Source organism: Humulus lupulus, chromosome 9, assembly GCF_963169125.1.
Source record: "Humulus lupulus chromosome 9, drHumLupu1.1, whole genome shotgun sequence".
In the NCBI taxonomy this organism is placed as follows: domain Eukaryota; kingdom Viridiplantae; phylum Streptophyta; class Magnoliopsida; order Rosales; family Cannabaceae; genus Humulus; species Humulus lupulus.
In genome coordinates, this window is record NC_084801.1 from 108123309 (window position 1) to 108141340 (window position 18032).

An 18032-nucleotide genomic window follows, 5' to 3' on the forward strand; every position below is an offset into this window, starting at 1 on the left:
TTCAGGTAAATTTCGAGGACGAAATTTTTATTAGGAGGGGATAGTTGTAACGACCCAAATTCACTAATAAGGCTTAAGGGCCTTGATTAGTGTGCCGGGAGGGCATGATGGGAATTATGTGTGATTATTATGATTAAGATGCATGATTATGATTTTAAGCATGTTATATGACTATGTGAATTATATTATGTGATAATTATGATGTGTGAATTGTACTGTGTGGGTGCTGTGATACCAACGTGATGCACGTGCCGAGACGGTCCTAGGAAACTAGATAATGGTAACTGGTGATTTGGTAACCTGCGTAACTGTTAGTAACCATAGAGAGTAACAGGTTTTATGGGGAAAGTGGTAGAATTGCAAAGCTGGTGAAAAGACAAGTATGGCCTTGAGGTTTAGTTAGGAAGGGGTATTAGTAGAAGGGTAGAACAGTCATTTGGTAGGATAAATGATCATTAGCTGAAGGGAAAATAGGATATACGTATAACACTTGGAGAAATGGGTTTATGCTGAAATTGGGGACCTAGAGAAAGAGCAAACCTAAGAAGAAGAAGGGAGGAACTGAATTTAGCTTTTGGAAGAAGAATTTAAGGGTGATTGAAGTTGTCAAGCAAGCTTAGATCAAGGATATTCAGAGGTAAGATCTTGATTATGATATATCCAAGTTTTAAGTCTGAAATTTTAGATATGAATGTGAATTGAGGCAAGTTGGTGGCTGGTTTTATGTAATTTCAGAATTGGGAAATCAAGGGGGAAGGAGGTTTAGAGCTGGAGGTTGGACTCATCATTCAAGGTAAGGTCTCTGTGTTTTTATTAGGCTTGTTTCTGTTAAGGTATAGGGAGTTTGGAGTGTGGTTTGTGTTTGAGTTCAAGCTGTTCTTAATTTTCTGGTTTGAGTTGTTAAGTGTGAAATTCAAGAGTGAATTTTAGGATTGAAGGTGTGAGTGAGCTTGGGCATGATGTTTTTGGGTTGTTGTGAGGTTGATTAAGGGTATGAAGTTGGTTTTGGGACTTAGGATAGAGTTTGGGGTGATTTGGAGAGGTTGGAGCTCAGGAAAATGCGAAGGAAAAACCCAGAATTCTGGGCTGCGAAGGCGTGCCGCAGCACGGGTTTTGTGTGCCGCGGCCTGGAGTCTCTGACTGATGGGTGCCTCGGCACAAGGAAGTGGTGCCGCGGCACAAGGCTAATTTCAGAGTGTCACTTTTGGCAATTTTTGGCCTTTGCTCCGGGGGTTCGGGGGATGTCTCCGGGGTGTTGTTCTAAGGTTTTGGGGGTTCCGAGAGTGTGGGTTAGGTTTCGAGAAGGTAGTCTTGGATTGGTTAATGACAAAGAATATTATATTTGTGTTGTGATTAGGACTTTGGAGAGGCTCGGAGTAGAGGACCGTGCTTGTGGCTACGTGGCATCGGAAACCAGTGAATTGAAAGGTAAGAGAACTGCACCCGAATGTATGATTGTGAATGGGACTAAGTGCTCCCGAGAGTTGTAATGTGTCATCATTGGTATTATGCCAAGGGACACGTATAAGCGGTCTAAGAGTACCGTTCATGGTTTTAGCGCACAGAGCGCGAATTGGCCATTGGGCGCCGGAAACAATAGGATAACAGAGGGAGCTGCCTGTGAGCGCTAGCCCTGGTTATCGTCTGTGCATTATGTATTTGAGCTGAGATGCTTAGTGTATGAAATACTTGATTGATGGTATACTTGAATTGATGAGATGTTATATGTGTAATTGACTTGTTGCTAGTTGTTCATGCTCTGTTGTTGCTGTGTTTTTCTTGCTGAGCCTTGGCTCACGGGTGCTACGTGGTGCAGGTAAGGGTAAGGGCAAGCTGGACCAGGCCTGAGGTGGAGAGCTCCGAGGTGAAATGTACATAGCCAGCCGTTCGATCACCATGGTCGAGGAGTGTGTCAGGACAGAGATCACCTAACTGCTCATTTTTCTTTAGTATGGCTGTTAATGTACTTAAACTTTGTAACTTTTGTAAATGGCTTTTAAACTGTCATTTTTGGGATCCCATGTACATAAACAATGTTTAGTAATGAGAACATAACTTTTGAGGCCAAAACGCTTTTAACCCTAGTACCCCTACTGTTTCAGAACACGTTTTTACTTTTAACGACTTGATTAGCAAGTCCAGCACTTTATAAACACACAGTGTAGCGGTCTTGGCTATCCAAGGCGTTACAATATCTTAATCACTTTTCTATCACGTTTTCACTCTTATAAAGTTTTAAAAACAAAACTTAACACATAATAATTAAATTAATCACACAATAAAATTTAACCTAAGGTCCATTCATGAAATAAAATTCCCCAATTCGGTAAAATTAAGCATTTTAACACAAAACGCCCTAAAATTTCCATTTCCTCTTCCGTTTATTATTTTTTACCAAAGTTTAATTTTTATGAATGTATTTTATGCCCAAAATATATTTTCCATAGTTTTTCATTTTATTTTCTGAGATTTTTACCCGATTAGGGTTTTCGTGTCGGCCCAAGACCGAAAGTCTAATCTTGACTTTTAATCACAAAATTCATAATTTGGCTAGCAATAACTCATGGAAATAAATTCTAAACAAATATAATATTATTTAAAATAATATTCGTAACTCGGGAAAAAATCTTGACCCGAGTCGTTTAAAGGTACCCGAAACGCAGGGCGTTACAGACACGACCCCGCAACTCAAGAATTTCCAGTGATTTCAGGAATCGCAGGTCCTTCAAATCCACCCCAAAAAAACAATTTCAGCTAGAATTGATCACCAGAACGACCCATGAGGCTCAAATATACTACAAATCTCCTTAAAAAATCTCCAAAAACTCGACCAACAACCAAAATTCAAAACTCTCCATAAACTTAAAAAAAACAACTTAAAACTTGCAGAAATTACTATAAAAAGGCTTACCCCAAGGGTCGCAGCCCTTGGTTGCACACATGAGCTTTTGAGGGTTTTAGGCACAGGAAAGTGGTTTAGTATGCTCGGGATTGATTTCACCACCGTGCTTGGTGGAATTCGGATTCCCGGGAGTTAGTTTTATAACCAGAAACATATATTCGAGTATTAATGGAACCCTATACTTTGGTTGTGACTAGGTGATAAAGGCTTAGGCTCGGGAACGGATCGTGCTTGAGGGGCGTTGCTCATAATTCAATAACTGTACAGCTAAAGGTAAGAAAACTACATCCGGTTGAATATTTGAACGGGACTAAGGGCTCCCTAATATAAATGATTGAAAGAATGGTATTATGCCATGTAAATTGTAACCAACGGCCTAAGCGAGCCACGGTTAACTTGTGCAATTGGCACGGCTCGGACACTGGTATCCGAGGACAGCTTATTATGCACTGAGCTCGGTTTAAGCGGGCCGAAGTCAGTGGGTTAAACAGAGGGTGCGGCCTAAGGTGTCGGCCCTAGCATTTGTGTAAATTGAACACTGTTTTTGGTAATAGATGAGGTTGTTGAATAATCTAAGTGTGGTTGAAGATGCTTGTACCTTGAAATATGCTTATATGCTATGGATTCGATAACTGAACATGCTTGCTAGAATATCTGTTTGAGATTGCTATATATATGTTGTGTATGTTGTTTTCTTGCTGGGCCTTGGCTCACGGGTGCTGCGTGGTTCAGGTAAAGGCAAAGGCAAGGTCGATCAACCTTGATTGGAGAGCTCTGCAGGGTGAATGTACATGACAGGCCGCTCAGCTGCCACAGTTGAGGAGATTATAGGGACGAGAGGACCATAATCTTGTATTTTTCCTTAGTATGGCCAGTATTTACTTTTAACTGTTGAGTTTTGTAAACCAGCTTTTAAACACTGATCTTTTGGGGATCCCTACTGTAAAAAGTTTATAACTTTTGAAATATATCTTTTGAGACCAAAATGTCTTTTAACCCTAGAACACCTAAATTAAAGACACATTTTTAAATTAATGACTTGATTAGCAAGTCCTACACTTTATAAGTACACAGTGTAGTGGTCTTGGCTATCCAAGGTGTTACACTCTGTTTACCCCACTGATTCCGGCCCACTTAAACCAAGCTCAGTGCATATTAAGTTGTCCTTGGCTACCAGTGGCCAAGCCACGCCCTGTGCGCTAGTGTAACCCTTGGCACCCTTAGGCCGTTGGTTCACTAATTAGCTTGCATGGCATAATACCATCTTTTCAAGCATACACAATAGGGAACCCTTAGTCCCGTCACAAATATTCAACCAGGTGCAGCTTTCTTACCTTTAGTCTTTACAGTTATTGATTATGAGCAAAAATCCTCAAGCACGATCTGTTCCCAAGCCTAAGCGTTTGTCACCTAGTCACAACCAAAGTACAATGTTCCATTAATATTCAAGTTAGGGTTTCTGGTTACAAAACTAACTTCCAGGAATCCGAATTCCACCAAGCACGGTGGTGAAATCGATCCCAAGCATTCTAGACCACATTCCCATGCCTAAAACCCTCAAAAGTTCAAGTGCACAACTAAGGGTTGCGGCCCTTCAAGCTTAGCCGTGGCCCTAGCCTCAAAACAGAACCAAGGACCACCTTGGGCAAAGACACGCGTCGCGGCCCTTGCATTGGACGCCGCGGCGCTCACCCTTGGCCGAGCCTCCCTTGGCTCATCTTCAACCTAGGGCCGCAGCGCTCTAGAATAGAGTCGTGGCCCTTCCCTTCGAGCCCAGAAAACCCACCATTTCCAACATCCAAACCTCATCCAAAACCATCCCAAAGTTTTCCATTTCAACACCCAACAACTCCAACACTTCCAAAGCAAGTTAAGCCACACAATTCAACAGAAAATTCAACCTAAAACTCATAGAAATCCCACTCTTAATCACTGGAACTTTAAGAACATAACCACTCAAACCAACCAGTCAAAAACCCAAACTCAAACCATTAATTCATAAATTTAAGCTTACCTTGTTAATGGAATCCTTCCTCTAACCAAAACCCAGCTGTTTCTCAATGTTTTCCAGCTCAAGTTCCACCCTAAACATCAATTGGACAACAATGATCAACAAGACTGCTTGTAACACCCTACTACCTTAGAGTCGTTACCATGTGAGTTTAAAATGTGCATTTAACTTGCTAGTCAAGAATTTAGGTCAAAAGTGTAACTGTTGACGGTGAGAACTCGTCAACTAAGTTAAGTTGGAAAGAATTGCAAAATCAAGATTATCAATAGAAAAGCCTTAGAAATTTAAGTATCAACTCTAAGAACAATTGCAGAAGAACAATGGTGAAATCAGTTTTTCATTCACTATGGTACACTTGCTACAGTAAATTTTCCAACCCCTCTTCAGGTGGAGTTAGAGTTCATTTTATAGTAGGCTCTAATGGCCCTGGGTACATGGTGGTCCAGGGGACCAGATGGTACTAACAGGAGAGTGGTTCCAGGGGTAGTGGTGTCGGCTCTGGTACATGGCCAGAGATCATGGGAGCACCTCACCTTTTGTACCTGGTCATGACTCCACCACTCGCCTTGTACGGGTGTCAGAGACATGGTGGTGGTGTAGCCACTCTTCGTACTATTCCCAACCGCCACTACTTGTCGAGTACGGGTGTCAGGCTTGTCCCCTGATCCTAGCAGGCACGTACGTACCCCTTTAGAGGTACCTTGTTCGTACTCTTTTTGTCTCTTGTGGGCCACCTTGAACACTGGCATCACGCACGCAGGGCCTTGGGACGAGATCCATTGGGGCGAGGTTGCCTTATATGCGTAGCCCTTTGTGAGAGGCCTTCACGAGATGCCGAGGGGGTGACACGGCCTCACAGCTGGGCATGGTCAAGGGGCCTCGCACGGTCGAGGCGGCATGGCCTCGCGTGGCCTTGGTAGACTGGCGCGCGGACGCGAGGGGTCCCGTACGGCCGAGGCGGCATGGCCTCGTGTGGCCTCGGTAGACTGGCGCGCGGACGCGAGGGGTCCCGTACGGCCGAGGCGGCATGGCCTCGTGTGGCCTCGGTAGACTAGCGCGCAGACGCGAGGGGCCTCGCACGGCCGAGGCGGCATGGCCTTGCGTGGCCTCAGTAGACTGGCGCACGGACGCGAGGGGCCCCGCATGGCTGAGGCAGCATGGCCTCGCGTGGCCTCGGTAGATTGGCGTGCGGACACTACCTCGCGGGCGTGGCCGAGCGAGACGGGGGCCTCGCGCCTGGGCGTGGCCGAGCGAGACGGGGGACTCGCGCCTAGGCGTGGCCGAGCGAGACGGGGGCGCGAGCGTCTCGCTGCTCAGACACTCATTTGGGCCTTTATTTAGGCCTTTATGGGACCTTAGCGCGTGTCTTGGATCTTTTACGGGCGTGGAATATTGAGCATCCACACTTGCACCCCAGTCTAGGAGAGTACCTTTAGGTGCTCTTGTAGACTATTCTCCTTGATTCTTATAAATAGGCCCCCATACAAGGCTCATTATTTACACCTTATTTCCTTAGCTTAGTGGTACCTAGACCCTTACTCCTTTCAAGGGGTAAGGGGTTCAATCCCCTACTCCCTCATTTTTGCCATAGTTTCCTTCATTTTATTTTTTCATCTCATCATTTTTTTTTTACATATGAGCTAATTTTTTGGTGTGTCTATTTGGAGGCTAACACATCCTTTTTGTCTATTTTTGCAGACATGTATTTTCGACCATTTGGTGCTTTTGGCCCTCGACCTCCTTTTTTTGGCCTAGACAGCCTCTAATTTCTACATCTTGAGGTATATTCTCTTTTTCCTTGGTTTTTGTTGGGTCCAAATTAGCGTTACTCGAGATGGGGTACCATGGCCTGAGCTCGCAGTGAGTTTTCCCGATTGCATGCCCCTCTTTTTTATACTCTGTAGTGGGTCATTTAGGGCGTTTGCATCTAGAGGTATTAAGCCTATTCCTTTGTGTTTTGTAGCCATCCCCTCATTTATACGTGAACCCCTTTTTGCTTTCGGGACGAGGTCTCATGGTCAGTGACGGCCCGTCTGACATACCTCCGGGGGTTGAATTTATTGATCTGTCCTCAGACTCAGAGTCCCCTGAGGAAAACCCTTACCAGGACTATGACTCCTTACGGCAGGCCCGTATCCATCATCTTGAGTACATGGCTGAACTTAGGCATAAAATTTGGGTGGTGGAGAGCGAAATTGACTCGGTGTCGAGAGGAGACGGAGCACCTTTCCCCCCAGACCTTAGTGACCATGTAGCGAGCCTTAGGGTGACCCTCTTAGAGTTGCAGAGGGAGTTGGAGTTTATGGAGGGACACCTTCCGCCTGAGCCCTCCAACCCATCCTCGCCTGATGACTGTCATGGGGCTGCCTCCACTTCTCCTCAGCCCCTAGTCTCGGTTTTTCCTAGCTCAGCACTTCCGCAGTCGCTCCCTCAATGGAAGACTCTTGCTAGGAAGAAAAAAAGGGAGGGTCAAGTGTTCTGTCTCTTCCTCACATTTTTCTTTTGATTTTGCAGATATGCCGAGGGCACGACGACAGGTGGCTTCCAATGAACCGGACGATGCTCCTTTACTGGCAACCGAACTGGTGTCGCATGTGTCCGAAAACAAACTGATGGACATCGTGGATCACTATCGCGTCCCTCCGGAGTACGCGTTATATGCTCCTCAGGAGACATGCCGGGCTGACAGTCCTAGGCCCGGCTTCGTGGCCCTCAGCGAGCACATCCTGAAGGCGGGTGGTACCATCCCGTTACACCCGTTCTTTGTTGCAGTCCTCAACTACTTCGACCTTGCCCCACTTCAGCTGGCTCCCAATGGCTGGTTGACTTTAAGCTGCCTTTTTGTTGCATTTACGAAGCTGTTTAAACGTGCTCCTACGACGACAGAGGTGCATTTCCTCTACAACCTCATGCCCCTTCCCAAGTCCAAGGGCTTTTACTATTTACAAAAGCTAACAACGAGGCCTCTTTGATAGAGGGCTTGGTGTCCAACCCGGGGTCCTGGAACCAGGACTTTTTCTTCGTGGAAAGCCCCCTCTCTGTCCGCGAGGACTTCCGGGCCACTCTCAGTAAGTACCCTGAGCATCACTTTCTCTCTTTTACTTTCTTACAACTTATTGTTTCATGACTTACGTTCATATCAACCATGGCGTGTATTATGCCGAGCAATTCGCCGAACCCACAGTTGTCGGGTCAGAAGCGAGAGACATGAGAATGTTCCTCAGCGCTGACCCCGCTATGAAAAAGGCGGTGTGCCTATTCACCGTGAAGAATCTGAACCGCCATAAATTGTCCCCTGTCTGGGTCCACGAAGATGAAGGGGGCCTTGGCCAAGCCTTGTCCAGATGACGATGAGGATGAGGAAGAGCCGGAGGAAGCCCCCCTTGACCGCAGGGGATCTCACCAGCTGCCTCCATCTCCTGGGGGATGCCCTCCATGTGCCTCCTATGATCCAGACATAACCCATCATTCTCAAGACCAACAGGCCGTTCCGGGGTGTTTTGTTTGCCTTGACTCTGAGGGCTACGACGCCTTCACTCAGGCTCCTCTCGACCCTGGACCATCGGGGACTTATTTCGCCGACCTTCCGGAACCTCCCTCTGATCTACCAGGGCCTCAGTTTTCCACTTTCACCGCGCCCCCTCCTGTTTCGGCGAGCGGGTCATCCAACCAGGTGCCACTGGTGCGGATGGGGAGCCCTGGGTGACTCGGATGGCGACGTATTACGGGCAGCGATACATCCAACTTGCCTCGGGCCTCCCCGTATCTGACTGGAACGGTCTTGGGAACGTTGCCCAAATGGACCTTGGGGAAACCCTAAGGCGCACCATGGCCTGGGTGAGTTCCTGCACCTTGCGTTGGCCCTATTATGTATAGATGTACATGCGTTTCTTTTTTTTTTGTTACTTATTGTTGATATCGTTAACTTTCTTGTGCAGGCCTATACCGTGGCTCTACGGTTTGCCGACTCGTCTAGCAACCTCTTCGCGTCTACTACTGAGAGGGACTGCCTTACAGCCCGGGTCCAGGAGCTCGAGAAAGAGCTTAAGAAAACCCAGTCTGAGCTAAAGAAGGTTCGGACCAAACTTGCCACCTCGTCGAGAAGAAAGCTGAAGGCGGTTGCCAAGACCAAGGAGCTGAAGGACCAAGTTGCCAGCCTGAAGAGTGAACTCCAGGCGACCAAGGATACCGCGGCAGTGTCGCAGGAGAGGGTTACTTATTTAGAGGCTGAAGTCGAGTCTATCGGGGTCGAATTCCAGACTGCAAGGGTCGAAGTCGAGGCTACTAGGACCAAACTCCAGGCTGCTAGGGCCAATGTCGCCACGTTGCAGGAGAGAAATGCTTCCTTGGAGGCGAAGAAGACTGCCATTAAGTACAGGTCCATAGACCGCACCCTTTACAGCGTGTGGAGGTAGGATCCTAATTTTTATTTCTCTTCTTTTGGTGAGCACGCCGTCGCTCGAGCAGCCATGTGGAGCGCCCGCGGTAGGAGGCCCTGAAGTAGTTATTTCATAACTTTTGTCAGCTAGCCTACCATGGGTGTACGCTCTCTTCTTTTTTTTGAGACTTTGTAATATCATTATCATTACTATTTTTCTTTTGTAAATATTTTCATGTCCTCAAGACTCCCTTTTTTAATGTATATATACATATGTGGTTATTTATCTCTTATTCCACTGCAGTTGAGGCCCTTTTGAGCCTGTATGATGGGGTTTGGCAGGTTCCCCTCTTTATTTACCAGGCTGGAGGTCCTTCAGAGCCCATGTGAAAGGGTTCACTGGGACCTTGATATGAACCACACCAACGATTGTGGTGAAACCCCACACCAAATATGGCAGCCACCAAGAACACACGAAATGGGAATGAAGAACCGCGACCTAATGCTTAGCCAAGCACGAACTTGGTATGAGGAAGACGCCACAAACGGGGATGGGAATCCGTTTGATAAGTCGGGTTGAACGCCACAAGGAATACCCTTGATAAGTTCGAATAGTCTCTTCAAGAACTCAAGAAGAAAAACTCACAAATTTCATTTCATCATAATCTGATTTTTCCAAACGTTTTCAAGCCCTCTTATGGACGAAATTACATGAAAGAAAAGCCCATTTGTCTTCCTAATGAAAACCCTAACAATCACAAAAAAAAAAAGACTCTTGGACTCACACAAGTCAAGTGTTTGACTTTTCACAAGATAAAAACAAAGACTAAATAAAACGTGATTAAGTGACTGATTAAAATAAAAATACAAGATGCCAAAATCCAATAAGACTCATTAGAAGAAGCTAAATATTGATCAAGCTCCTAAACTGGTGTCCTCATCATTCCCCCCCCTCTTGACTTGGATCAACTGTAACTTGACTTGGATCTTTAGTCTTGGTGTCCTCATCAGTACAAGTCTTTGTTCTCCTTCAGTGTTGACCACGGTCTCCTCCTGTTTTAGGACTCTGTGGACTAGGTTGTTAAGTTCTTCTTTGAATCTCTTGGCTCGCACCCTCGTCACTGGACCAACTGGAACTTGACTTGAATCTTTAGTCTTGGTGTCCTCATCAAAACGTGTTACTGAAACTATAGTGGAACTAGGGTTAAAAGATTTTGGTCTTAAAAGTCGCATTTCTTATAAACAAACACTTTCTGTTTACATGGGATCCCAAAAATAATAGGACTAAAACCATTTACAAAAGATTCGAGATTTAAATACAGTATTAGCCATACTAAGGCAAAATAAACAGTTAAGCAATCCTTGTCCTGATCCACTCCTCGCCCATGGCGACCGAACAGCTGACTATGTACATTCAGCCCTGCAGCTCTCCATCTCAGGATTGGTCCAACTTGCCTTTTCCTTTACCTGCACCACGTAGCACCCGTGAGCCAAGGCCCAACAAGAAAATACAACAACAAAGCATAAACAATCAATAGACAATCCAATATCTCATATCACATAAGCATGTTCTCAACCATATAAGCATTCATGATAATCAAGTATTCAGCATACTAAACATATTAGCTCATAACAATCACCAATTTACAAATGATAACTAGGGTTAGCGCCCTTAGGCCACACCCTCTGTTTATCCCACTAACTTCGGCCTGCTTAAACCGAGCTCAGTAAATATAAAGCTATCCTTGGCTACCAGTGGCCAAGCCGCCCCCTGTGCGCAAATATTGTATACAGCACCCTTAGGCCGTTTATCACATGTCCCATGGCATAATACCATCTATGACATTATACAGATATCGGGAGCACTTAGTCCCATCACAAACATATAACCGGGTGCAGTTTTCTTACCTTTAAATTCGCTAGCTTTGTTCACTTGATCCTTGAGCACGATCCCCCTTGAGCCCTAGCGCGCACCTAGTCACAACCATAGGTCAAAATCATCACCAAACCTCAAGTCCAAAACCTAACCTCGGGACCAATCCCGAGCCTTCAGGAAGCTCTAATTCCACCAAATGGGGTGGTGGAATCGAACCCCGAACCCCCGGGCAAAAACCCTTGGAAATAACTCAAAAACCCCTTTCTGGAAACAGGGTAGCGCTACAGCACTACAAACAGAGCCCAAAATCTCCCTAGGACAAATGGCCTAGTGCTACAGTGCCCAAAGGCTAGCGTTGTAGCGCTAGTCATAGACACCCAATGCTGCACTTTTCCTTCTTGCGATTTCCCCGAGCCAACCCTTACCAAAACTTTTCCAATCCTCAACCAAACTAAAAAATAAGCTTATTACCATACTCCACTCATCCCAAGCATCCCAACCATATAAAACTTAAACACATGCATCCCTAATCTCAAAATTCACCATGGTTGAACCCCAAACTTAGAAACTTTAGCACAACAGTCAAAACCTCATAATTTAAAGCTTAGAATTTCATACCTTCAATGGGGATTCGACCTTAAGCCAGCCTCTACACCTCCTTGGATTACTCCTCCTCAAACCCCTGGCTTGAATTCCCTAGAGTTCCCACCAAATTCATCTTAGACACCTTAGTTCAATACCAAAACCAGAAACTGAAGAAACTTCAAAGTCTTACCTCAACTGAATGGCTTGTTCTTGCTAAACCCTTGCTAATTCTTCAAGCCAGACCAAGAACTCTTGCCTCAAGCTTACTCTAGCTTCCCTTGGGTTTCTGCTCCAAAATACCTCAAGAATTGATGGAGGTATGTGTAACGCCCCCACTCCAGGGACCGTTACGGTGTGCCTTGTAAACAGTGTTAAACTCGCTAACCGAGTCATTTGGCCAAAAACGTGTAACTAAGTATGATTAGCGATTTAGGGATTAAACATTTTGGATAAGATAGAACGTTTAATATATACATTGGGATCCCAAAAATATAATTTCAGAGTCTATTACATAAAATATTTACAACAGGCCGTTCTAAGTGGCAAAACAAGGTTTAACCATAGTTCCACTTTAAACCTCGGCCGTGGCGGACGAGCAGCTGCATATGTACACATCATCACGTAAGCTCTCCAACTCAAGGATGGTTCAGCTTCCAGAGCCTTTACCTGCACCACGTAGCACCCGTGAGCCGAAGCCCATCAAGAAAACACAATAAAGCATGATATAATATCAACAACGATCATAATAACCATTCAGGACTATCAGTCCAAGCAAATAGGTGACAATAGCCAAAAGTCACAATAATTAGCATCGCTCCCTCTAGCCATGTGACGATAGGGTCACCAGGGCTTAACTGATAAGTGATCCTTTCATAAATTTGATTAGGACAGGTGCATGGTGAATGGTCACCAACATAACCTTCCTCCCGACTCTAGAGTCGTGCTATGGACAGCGTCCCCTAGCCATGTGACAAACAGTCACCGGGGTCATATACCTTGGCTATAAACATCTGGTCATAGACCAGGCAAGCGCTTATAAGTTCTTCGACCCTAGGGTCGGTCTAGCATTAATGCCATAGAGTCATTCAATGCATGATTCTCGACTTTAGAGTCGGTCTCTGACTAGTCAGTGCCATACACAAGTAAGTCATGCCACCAATCATATACCACATGTTCAATATCCATAAACAAGGTACTTAGCATGCTTACTAAACAGATACCAGTACAATTAGGACCATGTACAACCACAGAGGCTCAAGCTCTGAACAATATCATACCCAGTATACAAAGCATGTCCTAATCACATATTTCTCATGCATCATATGCAATATATCCAGCAATCCAACATGCACCAATAACAGCCATGCATGTCACGTTTAATAGTCAACCAACATGCATCAAGAATAGCCATGCATGTCATACATAATAATCAACCGACATGCATCAAGAATAGCCATGCATGTCATACATAATAATCAACCGACATGCATCAATAATAACCACGCATGTCATACTCAATAATCAACCAACATGCATCATAATAGCCATGCATGTCACATATACACAGGGTGCAGTTTTCTTACCTCAGATTCGAGCTAGAATGATTTAATGAACGATCCTTGAGAACGATCAACTTTTAGTCCTTTAGCGGTCACCTAGTCATAACCAAATATAAGGTATCATCAATAAAAATGATCAACATAAGTTCCCGGACCAAAATCTAGCCTCCAAGACATCAATCCACACTTAACCAAGTAGTAAGATCAACCCCGAGGCCTATGGTAAGCATCCCTAAGCTAAAAACACAATTTTAGCCAAAAATGCCCTGATGGGCCGCGGCTCACCACAGCCATGCCGCGGCTCATCTCCCTGACAGAGGCATATTTGCCTCAGAAGCCACCTTAGGCCGCGGCACACTAAAGCCAGGCCGCGGCTCATTACCCAGATCAGCCAAAAATCAGCAACGCACCAGCTCGACCTCCCCTGCATATTCCCTTAGAACCAAGCCTCCAAACTAGTTCCAAACCTTCTCCAAACACTCAATTCAACCTGTAAACAACATCTATATCAAACCCTCATCAAAACCCAAATCAAACATCAACCTAACTCCCATTAATTCCAATTAACCACCAAGAATTTACAAGCTGAAATCTTAAACTGAAATAGAGTATAAACCAGAAACTAATGGTTGAAACTTACCTCAAACACGATTTTGAATCCCCTCCAATGTCTGAATCAAGTTCCCTAACTCCCACCTTTGATCTCCTAGCTCAACTCCTCAAGATGGCTCTCAAAATTTGGAAAGAAAGATGAAGGAGAGTTTGTACGGGAGGGAAAGGAAGAAGGGATGAGGATGGCTCTGTTTTATTCTGTTTCCACAGCCTTCTAAAACTCCCTTAGGCTGATATAAATCCTTAAGGTCAAAAGACCATAATGCCCTTAGGCCAAATAAATCCCTCTAAACACTCCCAAGGGTAAAATCGTCATTTCCCGCTTATCTCGTTAATTATAATTAACGCTTTCCAATTCCCGCTATTTTCAATATTCCCAAATACCAATAAATCATATCCCATTACCCTTTAATTCCCGGTAATGCTCTAGTCATCAAAATGACCCAAGACTCACCCCGAGCCCCGAACTTAAACCCGTTATGACTAGACCGAACACTTACATCTCATGATCGTCTCATGCCGAATAGCTCGAACCAATCCACCTTATAATGTGGCTACATTAATTAATCACAATCATGCACCCAAAATATACAATTACGCCCACAGTGGCCAAATTACCCTCATAATTAATAGATTCTCCCAATGCATGCACCCACCATCATATAATAATATAATTCACGTAACACATGCATATAATCATTAAATACTATAACAAATCAATTATGGCCCTCCCGGCCTCCTAATCAAGGTCCTAAACCTTATTAGGAAATTTGGGGCATTACAGTATGCCTAAACCGACCTTGGAAATAGCTTGCTCATCTTTCCCTTCTTTCTTTCCTTTCTTTTCTTTCTTCAGACTTCTATTTCTTTCTACAAACTCCACTAAGCATAAAGCCTCAGTTATGCCTATCCTCTATAAGCCCAAATGACCACAATACCCTCCCCTTTAATTCTAACTCATTTAATCCACCTAGGGGTATTTTGGTCATTTCACCCAATTCCCGCTAATTCCTCGAGTGTCTCTAATATTTTCTGCTTACTTCCTGATACCTAATTAATCACCAATTATATTCCTCTATATTAAAATAGACCCCAATATATTCTCTAAATTCCCATTTATACCCCCCAGGCTTGCCCCGAGCCGGGTATAAATCCCCGCCGTGACTTTTTCGCCAACCTGTTCACTAAGATCGTCTCGAATCACAGATCACAAATATATCCACATAATAATGTGGTCTCAACAATTATCACATATATATATACAGTTATGCCCTCAACGGGCCAAAATTACAATTATGCCCTTTCTAACCTAATCAGGGCCTACATGCATATTAATACACATAGTCATGCATCTCAAATATTCAAATAGCCATATAACATGCTTTTAATCATTAAATCACATATATTCCAATTATGTCCTCCCGACACACTAATTAAGGCCCTTAAGCCTCATTAGTAAATGTGGGTCGTTACAACCACACAACCACTATGATAGGCAGATCCACTTTTGAGCTATATTGAAGCAAATGATGTAATTTTTGTTTTCTTTCTCAGCGTTTGTTCGAAGAGGCCACAGTTAGCAAATTCTCAACTATATGGGGCATTATAACAACTCAAAATATTAATGCATCACATCCAATATGAGAATGGGAATTACTTCTGTTACAAAATAAAAACTAGAGATTGGAAAAGAAGAAAACACTTTCTAATTAGGTTTTGGAAGATTACAATCTGATTCTTATATACAAAAAGAGAGCAGATAAAGCTCAACAAGAAAATGACAGCAATAAGGTCCTAACAAAACATGAGGTAGTGCCACCACTACTAACAACCAGTAGCCATGCAGTACAAGGGAAAGCAGATAGCAAAATAGGGAAATAAAATAAGATAACAGTTATATAATTAATAAAACTTAAAAAGAAAGAAGATAAATCAATCATTTACCTCATAAGATGTATCCAGAAGCTAGAATTTTTCTTGACTTCTTGCAACTAAATATAGGATAACCACTCTTGAAAAAAAATATATGCAGTATAATCATAGTCATAAAAAGACAATTGCAGTTGAAAATAGCCTAATGAAAGCTATAGAATGTCACATGTACCTGAATTTGGTATAATCAAAGTCATTTAATGGCAATAATACCTTAACATAACAAAACCACCGCTATAAATGGGTACCAGTAACTAATATAAATTGTATAAATAATCAATATTATCCACTTGAGTGAGAACGATTATAGCCAGTGGCTAAAATAATTAAATAACTAAAAATAACACTAAAGCAACAATAGAAATGGAACACCCTTCCATGCTTCATACCCAAAAGAGATGTCCTTCTGGTAAGAAGGGTGCAAAGGGAGATGAGATAGGATTTGTATTACATTCAATAATAGAGAGTATCAAGTAGACAGCAGCTATGCGTGAAAAGTATGAAAATTATAACTTATTAAAACAAAAATAATATAGAACAAGATTGTCCCCAAATATCATACCCAACATAGTTCGAGAAAAGAGAAACATGTTTTACAAATCAGATACAAAGAAACAATAATCTTGGTACCAAAAAATCTTTGCAACTATCTTGAATAATGAGACTAAATTCCTATGGTGTCATTTTACAATATAATTTCCTAGCTATAACACATTAATAGACCAAAGCCAACAAGCCTGATGTGTGTAAATATCTATATATATATACACACACAATTATATCAAATGTAGAAAGTGAAGAAAAAGAAAAATATGAAGAGGGTCTCTTATTATTCTTTTCCACAATTAATGACAGAGGAACAATATAATTATGTGTAAATAGGCTTGAGAGTGCAATATACATTTAGATAATACTTTATAGATCTTCACTTAAAGATCTGGAGCCACTTAATTCCCTCTTTTTTTTTAATACAAACAATTAATCTGAAATGGAATTTGTAGTATAAGTGATGCACTTGAGCTAATCTCTTAATTAATTAAGGGATGCTCTTGCAACATACTATTGCAAGGAGATAAAAAAAAAAAAAAAAGCCCAAGTACAATCATCCTGTTGGGTGTACAACCAAAGTCCCACATTGGCTAGAAATGGGAAGGATCTTGGGTATATAAAGTTGGACACCATTTCCATTGGAATGAGGCCTTTTGGGAAGGTGCCCAAAAACAAATTCGTGAGGGCTTAGGCCTAAAGCGGACAATATCATACCAATGGGGAAATAGATGGTGTCCGACGGTCCTTACAAGTGGTATCAGAGCCGGATCCCAAAATTAGCCATGTGAATGTATCATCGGATTGCCAAACAAAGGAGGTGAAGCTTGCTGCTAGAGCCATCAGAGGTTCAGATCTGATTCGAAGGGATTTCGAATCTAGCTGGTGAAGGGATTCATCTAGCTTACTCAAGGGGATCTTGAGTGTTGGAATCGAGCGATTCAGGTATTCGAAGGGATTTCGAATCTAGCTGGTGAAGGTATTCATCTAGCTTACTCAAGGGGATCTTGAGTGTTGGAATCGAGGGATTCAGGTTTAGATCTGTAATCGTCTGAGGGGAGGCAAGGTGGTCCTTTGTTTGAGGGGAGGATTGTTGGGTGTACAACCAAAGTCCCACATTGGCTAGAAATGGGAAGGATCTTGGGTATATAAAGTTGGACACCATCTCCATTGGAATGAGGCCTTTTGGGAAGGTGCCCAAAAACAAATTCGTGATGGCTTAGGCCCAAAGCGGACAATATCATACCAATGGGGAAATAGATGGTGTCCAACGGTCCTTACATATCCGCATCAACATCCCAACCAACTCACCACACGGAGATGATCAAAATCCCCTTCCATTAAACCCATAAACTAACCACCCAAACAAGTTAGAATCAAAACATATTTTACATATATATATATATTTAGAATCAATAGTGATACCTCATATCTCATATGTGGGTGTGGCTAATGGCAAAGAAGAAGATGATCTGATCAGGCGTGCAAGTGCAAGCGAGGCAACAAGTCAGTGTGCAATTAGTCAACCATTCACCGTCGATGAGGAGGAACCTCAGTCCAAATGTGGAGAGGATGAGAGCAGAGAGGGAATGAGATAAAGGATTTGATTTTAGAATTTTGGAAAGTAATTT

General features: G+C 43.3%; 1 long non-coding RNA gene across 2 annotated transcripts; it reads right to left on the reverse strand.

Annotated features, from left to right (window-relative positions):
* Positions 1–9931: 9931 nt before the first annotated feature.
* On the reverse strand, positions 9932–17714 carry LOC133801010 (uncharacterized). 2 transcript variants are annotated; one of them, XR_009876693.1, is made up of 5 exons: positions 13336–17714; positions 11943–12418; positions 11786–11863; positions 11200–11265; positions 9932–10758 (listed from the first exon to the last, which is right to left on the reverse strand). It is a non-coding gene; the product is annotated as an uncharacterized LOC133801010 (long non-coding RNA). The 2 variants fall into 2 exon arrangements; XR_009876692.1 differs by having other exon boundaries at positions 11943–17714.
* Between the last annotated feature and the right edge of the window lie 318 nt (positions 17715–18032).